Source organism: Bactrocera oleae, chromosome 5 (assembly GCF_042242935.1).
Source record: "Bactrocera oleae isolate idBacOlea1 chromosome 5, idBacOlea1, whole genome shotgun sequence".
Taxonomy (NCBI): Eukaryota; Metazoa; Arthropoda; class Insecta; order Diptera; family Tephritidae; genus Bactrocera; species Bactrocera oleae.
This window is the reverse complement of record NC_091539.1, coordinates 64,659,634-64,677,206: the sequence shown is the minus strand read 5'-3', so window position 1 is coordinate 64,677,206 and position 17,573 is coordinate 64,659,634. Positions and strand designations below refer to the sequence as shown.

Genomic DNA, 17,573 nt, shown 5'->3' with positions numbered 1-17,573 from the left:
TAAGCACGAAATTTTCCAAAATCGATTAAAATAATAATGAGTGCTTGCAAATAGATAATAAATGTAAATTTTTCAAAATATTATTATTATAGAAACAGCCTAAAATAATTTAAATCGTCTACTATTAAAAAATGTTTAGCTATTACATATCGATTATTATCGAAAAATTCTAAACGTGTAATCGATTATTATCGAAAATTATTTTTATTTTGGAAGGCAATATATATCGATTATTATCGAAATATTTCAAATAAGTGGTTATCGATTAATATCGAAACATTCAAAAATAGTGATAATCGATTATTTTAAATATAAATATTGCTATTATTTACTATATAAACGTTCAATACTAATGTATAACGCTAACTATCGAAATTTTTGAGTTGAAACATATCGATTATGATCGGAAAATTCTAAACTTGTAATCGATTATTTTGTATAAATATTAACTACTTATTTTTATTTTGGAAAGCAATATATATCGATTATTATCGAAATATTTCAAATAAGTGGTTATCGATTAATATCGAAACATTCAAAAATAGTGATAATCGATTATTTTAAATATAAATATTGCTATTATTTACTATATAAACGTTCAATACTAATGTATAACGCTAACTATCGAAATTTTTGAGTTGAAACATATCGATTATGATCGGAAAATACTAAACTTCTACAAGAAATGGAAATGGAAGAAAATCATAAACTAAAAAACTCGAATATTGTCGAAAATTGTTATATAATGGAATTCGATTTATCTAAAAAACGTAATAGAACATAGATCGATGATTATCGAAACATTTTACACTAATGTCTATCGACTGCTTTGGAAAAATCTTAATCTTATATTAATATACCTATATCAATTATTATATAAATATTATATTTTATTACATATCGATAATTATCGAAAAGGATTTCTGCTTACAAATGTCGATTAAACTTTGCAACAAAACTTACTAAATAGTTTCTTGCGTGAACTTGGACCTAAGTTGTTAAATTCTTCAAAAGTAAACAATGAATCAAGTAGAGAAATCGGCACTTAATAATTTTATATTATACATATGTATACCTATACCATAATCGAAAATTTTATAATTTTTCTTAATTAACTGAAATTTTAATTACAAATTTTAAATAATCTGTTATTGAAAACGGAACTCTGCCTAGCACTAACCGATCGGAAACAAATCCAAATTAATTCCTTGAATTAACCGAAGTTTCTTTCGAGCCAGAGCCGTATCAAATAGCAAAGACAGTTCACCAACACGTTTTTGATTAGATAGAAATATTTCTTTTATTAATTTACTTGCAATATTTTTTACATATTTCAAAAATAAAAATATGTTAAACTTTTCCCAAAAATATTAACAACTTTGTGTTTTTTAAGCCATTTTTATTTAATATTTATATTGTAAAAGTTCGTTAACTTTATTAATTTTATTAAATAATAAATTTGCAATGTTTGGCAGCACTGCTAAAAAATATAATATTTGGAACAGCAGCCTTTCTCGTATATAGGATTTTTTTAGCATTTTGATTTATTTTTTTTTGTAATCTTAATATATTTTTGCTTTTTGCTTGAAAATTTTCAAACGGGTGGCAACTTTCTCATTTCTTATTTCATTCTATTTCCTTGAATTTTACATTGGAAAACCAAAATTGTATTTGTTCAGCTTATTCTGTGGTGGCTTAGCCGTCAGTGTGACGAAATTTTGTTACGTAACACAATTTCGTTGCAGTCGATCAATTACTATTACTTCTAACAAGCTTCGCTTAATTATTAAAGTCCCAATATTATAAAAAAATGTTGCAGCATATTAACAAGCATCCACTCTAATTGCATATTGAAAAACATCACGCATATTTATAGACACACGTGACCACTCGGCATTCCGTCAACATTTCATTGTTATTTTTGTCTTCATCGATTTTTCGGTTTGCTGGCGTGTTGCCACGCATACATCCTTCACCCGCCGACAACCTGCTACCGGCGCTCACTCGTGGCCACCACGCGGAAATGCAAATAAAAATTCAATCGGCGCGTGTCCTTTTGCCAATTTCATTGCGTCACCATTCGCACATGCATCGGCCTGCTTTGTCTTTTGAAAAAAAGAGCCAAACGGCGGAAGAAAAAGAAAGCAAAAGAAGTGCAATTCGCGACGTGGAATGCAGTGCGGATAAAAAGAAAGCGACAGCGGTGCATGCCACAGCGATGGTTTGCATCACAACAACAAATTGACCAACACAAGCAAGTGAAGTAACGGTTGTAACGATGCGACCCCGCTGATAGGTTGCTGGTACTCGGCCACGCATTACTTTTGTTGTGCTGTTTTTCGGTGGGCCTTTTTGATTTCTGAGGCCAACATTGCGGCCACCAATCTTCTGGCTTCGTGGTCGGCCGTTAGCTCGCTTCCTCGATGTTGGTCCCTTGTTGAGCTTGTGCTCGTTTTTTCGGTTATGCCCAACTGCTTCTCGTCGGCTCTTTCACATACTCCCTTTTTTACTTTTACTCAGTGATCGCTGGCTGCTTTTTTTTTTTTGGTGTGTGTGTGGGTATTTGGTGTTGCAGCACATCGCGCTATGTGGCAAGCAAATGACATGTGGAAGCGAATGCAAGAATACTCAATTTGTCACTTGATTAATGCACATGGTGTTATGAAAACGATACTGCGTGGGTGAGAGTCTGGAGTGAAGAGAGAGAAGGCGAATGAAAGCGCGAAATATTGCAGTACTTTATTAACAGTTAGCCATTCCTTTAATCAGTCGGACCACACTTAATAAACGAGCAGGTGTTAAATGAGCATTTTTTGTTTTTGCTTTTCACTTCCGGATAAGAGCCTTCATCCGTGTTCCTGTGCCTGCGTCTCACCGTTTTTAATAAAATTGATACTTTCGCACACATAAATGGCGATATAATCGTTGGCGCTCTACTTGCAAGCGTTTAACAGGCTGTAACCCGAGCAAACGCCTTTTGCAGCGCTTGTCTTCTTTTATTTTCCAGTTTTATAAGCTCTCTGTTGACCTTATATGCCACTTAATGCAACCACAACAAATTGAATTAATTTTTGTAACGTGAAAATCGCCCATATCTTCAACACTTTGCTGCTCGTCCTCGGTTTATACGCACGAACTTGCATATATGCACACGAAGTACGAAGCGCCATTTGCTACACAGGCGTTGCCACATATTTATTATATTTGCATCTGCAAGATAGTGTGCGACCAAAAGCAGTTGTAAGGATAGTAATAAGTATTTATGGTGACGCACAGTACTCGGGAATAAATTGCAAAGCTTCACTTGAGTTGAAGATGAAATAGAAAAAAAAAAATTTCAGAAACTCGGTACACCCGGTTCATAGATCTGATTACAATTTTTTATTTAATACAGAAAATAAATATTCACTGGCAAATTAAAAAAAATATAGGTTATTTGAGGTTAGGAAATAATCAAATTTTAAATAACCGAATTTATAGGTTATGTAGTTTGAATTTTTATTTTAAAAAAAATTGGGGTTAAAAAAGTAGATTCCGATAATTTCGACTAAGCTTTTTAGGGTTACAGTCGATTCTCGAAATTAGAAAGCGATAGATATGAACACATTACCGGCAAGTCTTCATTTTATACATAGCTGAACTACCAGAGTTTTCAAGAAAGCGTGGCTTTATTGTTTTCCAGAGGTTATTATCAGCCGTTATTAAAAAATGACGATTGAATTTGCTTGAAGAACAAAAAATTGGATTTAGTCAAGCTGTAAAGACTCTCCTACGCTCGTTGGCAATTCCCAAGAGAGTCGATTCTACGTTTCCGGTATTAAACCGAATTTATTCAGCAAGGTGTTGGTTTTCGTTGGTCTAACCCTATTTGGATTATTTGGATTAGAACCATCAGTAAGACTTAGCTTAATCCTTTCACGGGTAAAGAATTAACAAAAGTTTGATACATTTTTTACAATACCGGGTCCCTGTAAATGAAATTAAGGCAAAAAAAGGATGATTTTGCGAAGCCAGTCTGCAGAGAAGGCTTGAGTCACTCTCCTTGAGTTTTCTTGGCAAAAATAAATATTAAGACTGATTTAATCTCGTTACTCATATTATAATAAGAAAAAGAGTTAACTTCTGTTCCACGAAAGTATAGCATTTACTGATAAAAAAGTTTCCATAAAATAATTTTTTTTTGATCGGCAAATTTGTTCGAGGATTTCGGGATTGCCTTGGACAATATTCTTTGCCAAATTTTGTGAAAATAACTCGTTGAATTAAAATGTTTTACACACAAGGATTTCAGCTTGATCCTTTAGTTTGTATGACAGCTATATGATAAAGTGGTCCGATATCGGGTTCAAGAAATGAGCAGCTACTTGAGGAGAAAAGAACGTATGCAAAATTTCAGAGCGATATCTCAAAAAATGAAGGACTAGTTCTTGTATATACCAACGGACAGTGGGGCAGAGGGACCAAAAAAATATAATACTTTTTATTATCCGATATATGTTTTTAACCCTTGAAATAACTAAGTTAGTTCATCTATTTCAAGAACACAGAGAGTTTACATTATAGAGCTAAGTAAACTTGACAGCAGAGGCAAAACGCGTCATAACAATATGTATTGAAACATTTTAACTGAGCACTTATCTTCAACTATCGATGAAATGTGCGAGGCCATATTCGCATATAACGGTACTTTTCAAAATTATCAAAAACTTAATAGCTCGCTAAGCAATGGCGTCATAAATATGATTTTATATTGAAAGGGAATAGAAATTATATTATTACAAGCAAATCAGCTTAAAGTTTGAATTCTAGGCGTGGCACCGCACACGTTTAGTTCACAGCTTATTGGAACCAAATTTATTTTATAGCGCTTTCTTGGTACAAAAGTGGAAGAAATCGACTCAAATATTTCCTTATCCTTCATAATGTTTGGACCTACCTAAATTTAGCCGCCCAAACCTTAAATAAAAATAAGAACTAAATATAAGTATTGTAATTTTTATTTTATTATTGTATTAATAATTACAACGAATGGAAATTTTGCAAGCTTTATTTTTTTTAAATATAACAACGACTGCGTTGGCTTTTGCTGTTGTTATTGTTATTATACAATATATATTGCGGAAGCTAGCATCAAGAGGCGTTTGCAAAATATGCATGCGTAGCGAATATTCCATGCAACAAATTGTTATATACAGATAACTTTATATTCCAATACATGTACTTATGTATATACTGGGTACATATGTATATTTACAGATATATAGATATATATATAGAAGACACCACCTGGCGGCGGTCATTTGTGTTAATAAACTACCAAACAATCGGTCGCTTGTTAATGCAGTAACAACGCCAACACAAACACACACACGCATACACACACAACAAGTGCGGCCATTAAAGCGCGTCATAGTTGGTCGCGCGTTGCCATAAACGCTGGCTCATTCGCCGCAAACGTAGCGCTGGACATACATAAATGCGCTTTTTAAGTGGATTTAATTGACACGCATACGCCGGCCAAGAGCAAGCAACGTCAATACGATAAGCGGTCGATGTTGCTACTGTGCCGCGAACAAGTAAGTCTATAGGCACACACACACTGTGAGTAATTATTACATTTTAGTTGTATGTAAATGTGTGTGCGTGTGTCGGCGCGCAACTTGCCGTTGCGTGTCCTTTGATTGCCCACCACTGTCGAACCAACAGGGCGTATACGTGTCGCGTAATCCACTTCATGTTTCCCAGGGCTCATTTTAATGAATATCGTCGGATTAAAGGAATTTGCGGATTTTTATTGAATTATGCATTTTGGACGCGCTGACCGACCCAAGCGACTTCGGCCGGCTGTGCCCGCCATGCGTGCCAATCAGCAACCGACAGCCAGCCAAACAGCGCAGATTGCTGGCGACTATGGTGAGCTACATACGCACACACATAACTGTGCACGTATAATATTATAAAATATATGTGCAAGCAGCAGCGTTGGCGCGTAGCGAGCGGTGCGCGGCGCGTTTGTGCTTTCGCGGCTTTGTGTTGTGGTGAAAGCGCGCGAGTGTGTTTGGCTGTGCGCTCGCATATACTTTGCCAATTGCATTTGTTCTTGTTCTTTTTGTATTTTGTTGTTGTTGCTATTGACAACAATTTCGCAAGTATTGCTGCTTGCAACGAATGTGCGATGATTTATTAAGTTATTGGCGTAATGGCGGCCAGCCGTCAGCCAGCGTCGCGCACTGAGCGTAAATGTATGTAGGCGGCACGGCGGTTATGCTGAGCTGATCAGATCTGTTTGCAGTTAAGCTGCTGCAATCCGCGCTGAGCACTTGTATGTGTACGCGTGAGTATGTGTGTGCGCGCGCGCTACTGCTACTGGTGCTGCTGCGGTTAGCGGCTGCTAGTGAACAACTTGTAATTCTTATTAATTGTCTGCGTGTCGATGCGCCAATCTGCGCATCCGAGCGGATAAGTGCGCGTCCGTCCGCGGCAGTGCAAAGTATGCCAAATTAAAACGCCCTCAGCCAATGTACAAACGCGCGCATTTTGCCGGCGGCGCGTAAGCGTTCACAGAAGGTGATATTTTGCGGATATGATATTGTTGGCGTTCGCTGTCGTTGTTGTTGCCAGTGTTGTTGTTTTTAATGGAGAACACTTTTATAAGCGCATTAAATAATGTGACATACCTCAATCAACGCCCACGTTTGCTTGCACACACACATACACACGCGCTCAGGCGAAGAAGAAATAAAAAACCATTGAGTGTATGTGGCATGCAACATGAGCGCAGTAATGCGAAAAATTAACTCATGCTCTGGCACTTTATAATCGATGTCTTTGTTGTTATTTGTTATACTTATTTTATAAAAAAAAAATATCGCCTCTTTGCTGCTTTAAACTTAAAGCGCGCATTAATGTGGCAGGGAGGCGTGGCATGTGGACATTTTGTGTTTATTAATTAGTGGCGCGTTGCAAAAATATGCGTTGGATTTTCCTCTTTCCAAGCACATACAAGCTCTTGTATGCGCAAGTACACACCTACGCACACACACACACATGCACCCAAAATAAATGGCTGTTAATTTTAATTATTGACAATTTAATGTCGGGATTTGTGCAAAAATGTGCACTTAATTATCGTAAGCTCTGCAACATGGCACCGCTGCGGCGGCAGCGCGTATAAAGCTCACAAAATTTCTTGCTTTGCGTATTCGAACAAAGCGAGGCAGCGACTGACCGCTGCTTTCGTTGCTGAAAAATTGCTGCAGCTTAATGCCGCATTTTGTGGCGCGCTGAAATATGATTTCGAGATGTCATAAAATTATTTAATACGCTTTAAATCCACTGATCGCTCATTAAGCAAAAAACAAAAACCGAAAAAAAAAACGGAGAAACAAAATGGCGCGATTACTGCGCGCTAATAAATTACCCTTTCGACTATAAAATATATTTTCAAGATTTATTTGGTCCATTTTCAGGCTAGTTGTTGTCGTATAAACAGAGGCAGCTTGTATACTATAAATATTTTTTAAATATTATTTTAATATCAAAGTTTCTTTTTTGAATCAAAATTTAATATAAATTGTAGCGCGCAAAATGTATCCAGATAATAAATGGCTAAACAAATTAAGCGACAAAGAGTAGAAGATTGTGGCGTTCTGTATTTGTCAACCAATTTATTAAAACGAAATATATAATTTGCAATTACCCCAACTTATTGCGTAGTCGAGCTTACGCTGCCTTTTGCATTGTGTGTTTGAACTTATCTGAGGAGCCAAATAAAAAAAATATGGTTCTTAATCTTCAATCGAATGAAAAACGGGACAAAGAGCCTGGCAAAAGGAAAGGTTATTTAATTTTCAAGTTCCAGCTGAACTGAAATATTTTAAGCGAAGTTGGCTGCGGTTGTTAGAATCAGCAACCAATATCCCTAGAAATATTCAAGTTCTCATTCACAATGAAGCTGTTTTTTTTTTGTTTTTCAAAAATGAAGATCTAGATTTTCGAAACATTCAGTAACCGTCAAGAAATTTTCACTTAAAAAAATTTTTAATTTGGTCAAAAAAAAAAAAAAGACTGTAGCGTCATCAGCACATTGCGGCTAGACATGGCTCCGTCCCAGACATCGCTCCGTGTGTGTTTTTCTTATTTCGACGATTAGAAGAGCCGCTAGTATAAGTGCATAATATCGCACGGGGACTATTTTCAAGGCGACAACATTATATAATATGAAAAAAAAAATGTTTTCAAAAAATTAAATGTCCGTTATTTTTTGAACACACCTCGTAGGTCAATATTGACTTAATACCACTACAGGTTTTTGGTGTTTAAATGGCGTTTCATAGTTTTATGTTGGTTTTTAAATATCTAATGTGGTGAACTTCGCAGGTGTAAGAGATGGTCTTTAGCGCTGTTTGAATTATTCTTGCGGAAATCATGTTGAACATCACGAACTCAAGCGACTGTTGACATTTTTACTAGCAACGTAGATAGTCGATCGGCAATATTTTTCGTGTTCCGTTTCTACGACAGTTAGGTATATATAACCGGAACGGACTCGAATTTTTAACTGAATTTTCATCAACGCAATTTTAAATCTTAATAAGTTGTCTTTTCTGGAGGCCATTTTATTATAGTAAACAACTTTTTATGCCACCGAAATTTTTTAGATATGAAATAAATCATTTCAGGCACTTTTCGCAGGATTGTCGCCTTTCAAAAAGCAACATTAAATTAGAAGTAAACAAGATTTTTCGGAAAATATTAAGGTTAGCCACCACGCTGATAATAAAGTTTGGATACGCTTCAGTTTTGCACATTTTATTTCATTTATCTATTGATTCTGAAGTAATTGGATTAAATTTTGTATTAACTTATGCTTGTCACTAAACTTTCCATCGTTTTTCCTAGTGTGTCTGTATATACAACAATGGAACTGTAATTCAATTTTAATTAATATCTTTATCGATTAGTTAGAAATTTCTATTTTAAATATAATTAAAAAGCAAAATCATTCAGAGAATGTGAGTTCAAATGAAATGACAAAAATCTAACTAAAAAAGAATTGAGTTGCCAATTAATTAGTGACTAATTAATTGTTTTAATTCATGCAGCAATTTTTCTTTTTTTAGCGTTTCCAAAATAGCTCAATAATTTTTTCTTTATTTGCAATAGTCATATGGTTATGTAATTTTTTTTCAGTTTTGTGTTGGCCAGTCAAAACAGCAGCAAAGTAAAACCGCTGATTTACAAATCGCCACAAACACCCTGACACGCTATTTTGTTGGCCACAAATAAAAGCCACTTTTGCGGCTTGTTCGGTATCGGTGATATTTGGAGGTTGATGTTTGAAGGTTAGCGGGCAGAGCGGTGCGTCGCGTGGTGCGTGGCACGATTTTTAGCAAAATTTAAATTATTTGTTCAAACATAATTTTAGGCATGGATGAGTGATTTAAATTGGTTTGAGGAAGAAGGCTAGTTGAAAATTGTGTTTGTAAAAATTTATTATTTTATTCCTAAAATTTTGCAAAATTGAAAACACAATTTATAATTTTTTTTCGAATTTTCAAAGGAAAAAAAACAATCCTTAAACTTTTTCTGTAGCATAATTCAAGACGTAACACATATAATCAAATAGGGCAGCAAAACTTTCCAATTGCTTTTGCTCAAAAATTTTCCAAGCATAGCTTTTACTTTTAGAGAAGCATACCTTTAGGCACCTCGCTTTAGCAATTCTGTAAATAATACCTAATATAATTCGCTCAAATATGTATATTCAAAAGTTATTTTTAGAAATAAGAAACTTTTTATTTAGCTAAATTTTACACAAATAACAATAACAAATTTTTGTTTAAGTTAAACTTTTTCAAACGCATATTCCTCCTAAAATTTAAAAACAAAAAACTTTTGACATTTTTTATTAAAAAAATGTATGTAATTAGTTCAAATTGGGAAATATGTTGTATTAAACTTCAAATTTGTTTTTTTATGTCGTTGTTTCAAAAACTGGACTTTTTTATTATTTTTTTGTTTAAAAATGTAATTTTTATTTGACAATAATACCGCATAAAGTTTTGTTATTTATTCATAGGGTTTAGTATACCTTTAGGCGTTCTAAAAAAATGTATTAGTTATTAGTTTTTTTTTGCAATCATAAAGTAATGTGGTGTGAAATTGCTAACTCAAAGCTTCAAATTTCTAAATTATTTTCTCAAATAATTAAACATCTTATATAACATAGCATACTTTTAGGTGTTTCAAAGCAAAAACTCGAAAGCGCATGGTTTAATATTTTCAAAACCTAACTTCAAAAAAATCTTCAATTAATTATGCTAAAACTTTCGAAAAATATTTTCAGAAGTTTTTGTTTAAGAAAATTTTTCTATAATATTTAGGTTTAAAATATTTCGTCAAAGCTTCAAATTTCTAAATTATTTTCTCAAATATTTAAATTTTTAAAAACTTTAGCATACTTTTAGGACTTTAAATGCAAAAAAATTAAATTCAAGGCTAAAATTTTTCAAAACTCTGATTTTATAGTAAAAATATTTTTTTAGCAGTTTTCTGTAAAAAAAAATTCATAAATCTTAGTAAAACATTTTTCAAAATGAAAAAAAAAAATATTTTTGCTTTAAGTTAACACTATATTGAGCGCTATCGTGCATATGAAACTATTTATTCAACAAAAATATATATAGTAAGATATAATTTTTTCGAATAATCGTACTTAGCATACTTTTCGGCGATTTGCTCCAAAAAAATTGTAAATTTAGGAATAAAGATGTTCAAAATTGTAACGTTTTTATGCATTATATAATTATGCTAAATACATTATAATTTTCAATTTTCGAACAATAATTTTTAAATAGTGTAGTGCAAAAAAATTCTGAAACTTGGTGTTTTCTAATGCAAATATTTGTAAAATTTAGCAAGATTTTGAGTGTGCCTGTGCGAATTGAACTGAAAGCTCACGATTAAAATAAATCAAAACCTTAGAAACCAAACTTTAGAATTAATATTTTCAAAACTTTCTTTTTTCTAAATCATTCTGTAAGATTTTTAATAAAATTGACTTAAAATTTCAAGAAATACTTTATAGTAAGAAAATTTAACAAGAAAATTTAGCTAAAATATGAATCATTCAATTATTTATTTAAAAAAGTAATTAATCGTACAACATATTACGCTCTCCTGCGCTCAACTGTGAATTACGCTGAAAACCAATGAACAAAATACGCTAAAATAAATTTTCTTGTTGTTTAGCACACTTTTAGGCGCTCTTTAACGAAAAAGCTAACCACAATCAATTTTCAATGCATATTCAGATTTTTCGATGCATATTATGGTTAAAATTTTTAGAAAAAAAAATATTTTTGAATGGTTTTATTTTCACATTGTTTGGTGAAAATTAAAAAATTTAATAAGTGATAATATTTTTTTTTAAATAAAATATTTGTTAAATAAGCATGCTTTTGGGTGTACCACTGCGAGAAACTGAAAACCCGCGAATACATTTTTTTTTTAGTTGTAATTTTTCGAAAATGAAATTGGTATATTTCATTCTGCCATTATATTGAATAAATTTCTTTAAAAATTTTCGTAATTTTAATTTTCTAGTTAAACACTCCATGTGGTCTACCTATGGCCACTACGCGTAAACAAAAAAAAAAAACTCAACTCACAAGTCTAATTGAATAACAATCGTTTTGTTTACACTGCGTGGCAGGCTTTTAGGCGTTTTGCCCTCGCATCAGACACACACGACCTATATTTCATGACAATTTCATAATTATCTCGTTGCTTTGTTTGTTATCGCCGTTGCTTTTGTTATTGCAGCGCAGAAGTTGTAAACAACGGTCTGTATTTTACTTTCATTATTTATTCTTGTTGTTGTTTTTATTGTAGTATATGTGTTTTTATGCATTCGCCAGTTTTTCTGTTTTTGTTTCGTTTGTGGTCGCTCAGTTGGTTGACCACTTCAAAACAAAAATTACACCAACAACTGGCCTACTCTGCGGCCAACACACCACACACACATACACACAGGCACACACACTCAAACATATATGCGTGGAGAGCAGTAACTGCGCTGGCGAGTCAACCGGCGGCAGGTAGACCATTGCGATTGATGGCGGCGCTGGTGGCGCGTGGGGCGGCGGGGGTAGTGTTCGGCTCGCAATGCCAAATAACTTCTGTGCACTTGTGAATTTTTTCTCGATTTCATTTCGTTTAGTTCGCTTCGTTTTTATTTTTGCTTTTGCATGTAAATTTCTGAGTTTTTTTTCGCAATTTTGTGATGTTAACTCGCTGCTGTTGTTGTATTTGAATATGAAATTTTAAAATTTTTTTGTGTTTTTTTAAGTGACTGCATGTTTATTGTTATTGTTTTGCTTTTTTGCAACTTTATGACTCCCACACACACACACACAGCCACACATATGCCATAAGCACACACTTAAAGCTGCTAGTATATATATGTGTGTGTGTGTGTGTTCGCTTTGGCTGCGCTTGTGTTGAAGTGCGCTTTTTATCGCGTTACTCGCCGATATTTGCCCTCGGTAAGCCATTGAATGATCAATTTCGCGGTGAAACTTGCGGTAAATAAGTGCGGTACGCCAGCAATTTTTCAATTTTCAAGGTTTCACTTTTTCACAATTGCTTTTGCTTCAGTTTTTCTTTTTTTTCGTGCGTTTTCGTTGCGTTTTTGTTTTAATTTCAATTTATTGTTATTATTTCGATTTCATGTAAGAATTTTAGTATATGCCATTAATTGTTGTAACAAGCAAATAAAATACACTTTCCTGGCACTTAGTGAATTCGAGCTCGATGTGTAAATATTGAAATACAGATAAAAGTGGCTAAATAAAAATAAAATTAACAAAAACTTTCGGTGTAAAAATAGAATTCCATAAATATTCTGGCATTTGCAACATATTTGCTACAATTGTTTCAAAATAAATATTAAATATGTAAATATATTAAATATAAAACAAGAATAATCGTAAATTTTGCCTACACCAAAGCTATTATATAATACCTTTCACATGTACAAAATATTCCATACAAAGGCTTAATATTGATCAGTCAGTTTGTATGGTAGCTATATGCTTTAGTGATTCGATCTAAACAATTTCTTCGGAGATTGTATCTTTGCCTTGGCAAATACTTCGTCCAAAATTTCATGAAGATTCTTCGGAGATTGTATCTTTGCCTTGGCAAATACTTCGTGCAAAATTTCATGAAGATATCTTGTCAAATACCAAAGTTTTCCATACAAGGACATGATTTTGATCGTTCAGCTTGTATGGCAGCTATATGTTATAGTGGTTCGATATCAGCGATTCCGGCAAATGAGCAGCTTTTTGGCGAATAAATAATGTCTACAAAATTTCAGGTTGATATCTCAAAGACTGAGGGACTAAATCGCGTACGTGCAGACAGACGAACGGAGATAACTAAATAAACTATGCTTTATGAGCTATTGATCTTTTATAGATATATATTTTATGAGATATCCGACGTTTACTACTGGGTGTTGCAAACCTTGTGGCAAACTCAATATACCATGTACAGGGTATAATAATAATCATTTCTTGTGTAAAATTCAGCGTCACAGAAGTCAAATTACCAGTATAAGATTTTTATGTCATTAATTAAAATTGTAAAATATTCTGTACTAAGCGTACAAGTTATTTATTTTGAAAAAATATCTAAGCTCGAAATAAAAAAAAATGTTAGAGTGAAAAAATTTTTTTTTTTTATTTTGAAATTCCCCATAGAAAGTTTTATTATAAGTTGAGTCATGCTCAGAATTTAGAATTTAGAAAGCTTAAAACTTTAAAGCGTTTTTCCAACAACTCACGATTTCAAAGTCGTTGCACGTCATTACTACTAAACTACTGCACCGATCGAAATTCTAAACACTAGGAGGTAAAGAGGTTTTTTAAGTTTTTAATATTTTTCGTTATACAATAACAAATTAACCGATTTAAAAAAAAAATTAATCGATTTTTGAACGATAAAATTTTGGTTTTGTGTTTTCAGATGTTACGGCACCAAGTTATGAGCTCCCTCTTTTTATGAGGGATGTTCGATTGTCATATTTTCATGTACCATTTGTTTTTAAAAATATATTTTAACTGTTTCATCAAAAAAAAAAATCACTCGCATTTTTTTTGCTTAATTAAAAATTTCACAAGAGATAAAAAAAGTTAGAATGACTAATTGAATATAAAGCTCTTTTAGTTAGGTCCCATTTCAACAGCTTTTGCACAGTTTTAAACAGCTTGCTAGTTATCGTATTCTGAGATATATTTTTTCAAACCCACACAAGTTCAACAATGTTTAAAAGATTATTACAACCAAAAGAAAATTAAATTTTTAAATTTAGATGAGTTTTAGCATCTGTTTTAACTACAAAATAGTGCAGCCAAAGAAAATGTTTCTAAATATTTTTTCTTCTGCTTTCTTTTCTGTTTATCTTTTTTACTCTTAATCTATAACAAATTTTTTCACCGAACTTTTTGTCACTGTTATTCAAAAAACTATAGAATCCAGAAAAAAATGGAACGAAATATATTAGCCAATATTTTACTCGGTGCCGTCGCTCTGTATTAACTGCTCTTCACATGCAATATCAAAAGTTTTGCCTACAATTGGACGCTCAGCAATTATGCTACCGGAACATCTAATCTAATCTAACCTAAGGCATTCACAGGTTGGTAAGTGAAAAGAAATAGATCACTATCACTATATTTTTCTATATTTTACCATATATTTTGTCTAGAAGGTTTCGAAAAAAATATTTACCACATGCTCTTGACTAGGATGGTGAAAAGCAACAGTTTCGTCTTTAGTACACATTTTTATTTTCTCTCTAAAAGTATACTTCTTGTGTTAAGCTTTGGAAGCAATTTTTTAAAAAATTTTAATCTGTTTAGGTCAAAGACTCACACCATTCCACATGCATTTGTTTAAAGTATCTAAGTTGTGAAAAATAGGCAATATCATAGAACAAGTCTGGCAAGCCACTGAAAATTAATATTATAAGGTAAGATCAACAAATTAAACATAGCCAACCACGAGTTAAAAAATTTAGGATGATTTCGCTTGCTTGAATTTTTCACTCACGCGAATAAAAAGTTCAAATGTTTAAAAAAAACCGGATCGGTTTTACAAAAGAGACGCCTAATCTCGGCCTAAATATAAGTAGAAATTATATGGATATAAATTTTAACCAAACGCTTTTTATCGGCTTTCAAAATTAATTAAGTTATCTCAAACAAAATATGAATTTGAAAAATTATTTTTCAGCTGCTGATAATATTTATTTCTTGGCAATTTCCTTTCCAGTGTTGGTTTACTTAAAGGAAATGTAAATCTTGTCGCCACAGATATGCCAAAGAGCCAAAGGCAAGTCACAAGAATAGAAAAAACTTCCCTTGGGAAAAAAGTTAAATTTTTACCCAAATAATAATTTGCATGTTTTTTCGTTTTTGAATTATTCACAGGAACTTGAAATTTGTAAGAAATATACTCAAAACTAAGTACGGACTAAAAATCAAAGCTTGATATATGTTCAAGCGCATCAAAATCCTTAAGTAAAAAATCACAATAAAAGTGCCGTGAATTTATGAAGCAAAATTTTTTAATCACAATCTGCTTTTCTCCACTGTGTTTCACACTGTCGAACTTAGGTGCGGCATTTAAAAGGATTTTATCAAAATCAGCAACTCATAGAAATCACTAGATATTTTTAGGATAGTCCATTTGTCACACAACTTCACAAATATGTGAAAAAAATCGACTGTGTTTGTAGCAATATATATTCAGATTTCTAGTAAGAAATATAGCTATTATATAAGGGGTAAATCGTTTTCATTCACTATTCGTCGGTCGGTTTTTACTCACTAAGTTTTGGAGCGCTCAAAAGGTGTACTGACATAGTGAAAACAATTTTTTAAGTGGCCATTGAATAATTTTTTTTTGCTTCACTACTTTTTGGACAAAATAACAAGTAGATACCAGTCTATATTATCGACATCCATGTTGCGTTTAGTTTGAAAACTACTTTTATTTATATGTACGTCTTTTATTGCTTGTCCGAGGTGCCAATAGAGATGAGTCTAATATATGTGATATATAATCATTTTGTTCGAAATTTAACGGTATTTTTTATATTTAGAGTGGTTTTGAAACTTACAAAAGACAATCGACAAAACTTCTTCTTCAAAAGTTCTTTGTTTTATTCAAGCATATTTAATGAACTCGGGGAAAAAAATTAAATCAATATATTTGTCTCTTTAGATTAGTTTGAATTTGCTATTCGAGACCAAATGTACGCACTATTCTTCTAAGTTCTTCGAGCTCTATTAATACTCCAATAAGTTGAAGAATTTAGACCAGTTTAGACCAGAAAGTCCATGTGCTCTACGCGCTGACTTGACGATCCAAGAATTTTATATCGACTTCTAAGAAGTGTAACAAAATTTAGAAGCTAGCGCTTAGCCTGCCTTAGCAAGAAGTATCGAAGAGTTTTTAACTGTTTTGAGGAGGAGTATACTGTATATAGGTATATGCATATGGAAAATCTTTAAGAAAATTTAAATGTTGCTTTTCTGTTTTTGAAAGACAATACATAAAAATTTGGTCGAACATTTATTTCTGAAAGCATTTCTTGGGACTTACGTTTGTGAGAAACACGTTTTATGAGCTTTCTGTTTTCGGTTGGTTGCTTTTATGCGGACATATATATTTATTTCAACATGATGAGCACATAGAAAATTGGCATATTTTTTACAGCACTTAAAAAATTTTCGCCAACAACAACTCAGAAATTTTTCACACACGTAAAAGTAAATTTTTTACAAGTAATTTTTTTTTAATTCTTTTTCACTTTTTTTATTAACACTTATGACAACTATGCCACAAGACTGTTACAAAATTCTAACGCACAAATTCATGCTTAAATTTTCAACCGAGTTTTAGTCGATTTTTCGGTTACACTTCACTTTGAAACTCGAATATTGAGACAAGCTAAGTTGCCTGCGGGAGCGCGACACCAGCTGTAATAATTTGCCACTTGCAACCTGTAATTTTACACTTGCCACCTGGTCGCTTGGTCAGTTGGTCAACAAAAGTGCACACGAATTAACGCCGGTCACGCGTGTGAAAATCGAGACGCACTTTGCAAAGGTGCGATTTTAATGCCGCGGAACGCGTACGATGCTGCTTTCGATTCGATGCAAAGTGCAACTTTAAATTACGCAAATTTGTGAGCCGGAAATGCGGCCGCCAAGTTGGTGGTCAAAATACCGAGTGACATATGCCACGACGACGACAACGAGACAACGGCAGCGCTAACGGTAAACGGTAAACGATAACACGGTAATGGCAACACCAGCAACGACGGCGACAAAAACTACTACCGGCCGCACGAGTGGTGTTACGAGTGTGGCGCGCGACGTCATGCACTGGCCTCAACACTGCTGCAAATGCAATGATGCGTTGGTGTTGGCGTTGCAGGCGACGGCGATGGCGATGGCGATGGCGATAACAAACAACAACACGGAATGAGTTGAATG

General features: G+C 33.3%; 1 protein-coding gene across 1 annotated transcript in view; it reads right to left on the bottom strand.

Annotated features, from left to right (window-relative positions):
- Window positions 1-16,823, bottom strand: part of RunxA (Runt related A) — a 76,384-nt gene extending 59,561 nt beyond the window's left edge. The window contains exon 1 of the mRNA XM_036368982.2: window positions 16,678-16,823. The gene's annotated coding sequence lies outside the window, so the exon portion shown is untranslated. The remainder of the gene's footprint in view (window positions 1-16,677) is intronic.
- Window positions 16,824-17,573: the final 750 nt, after the last annotated feature.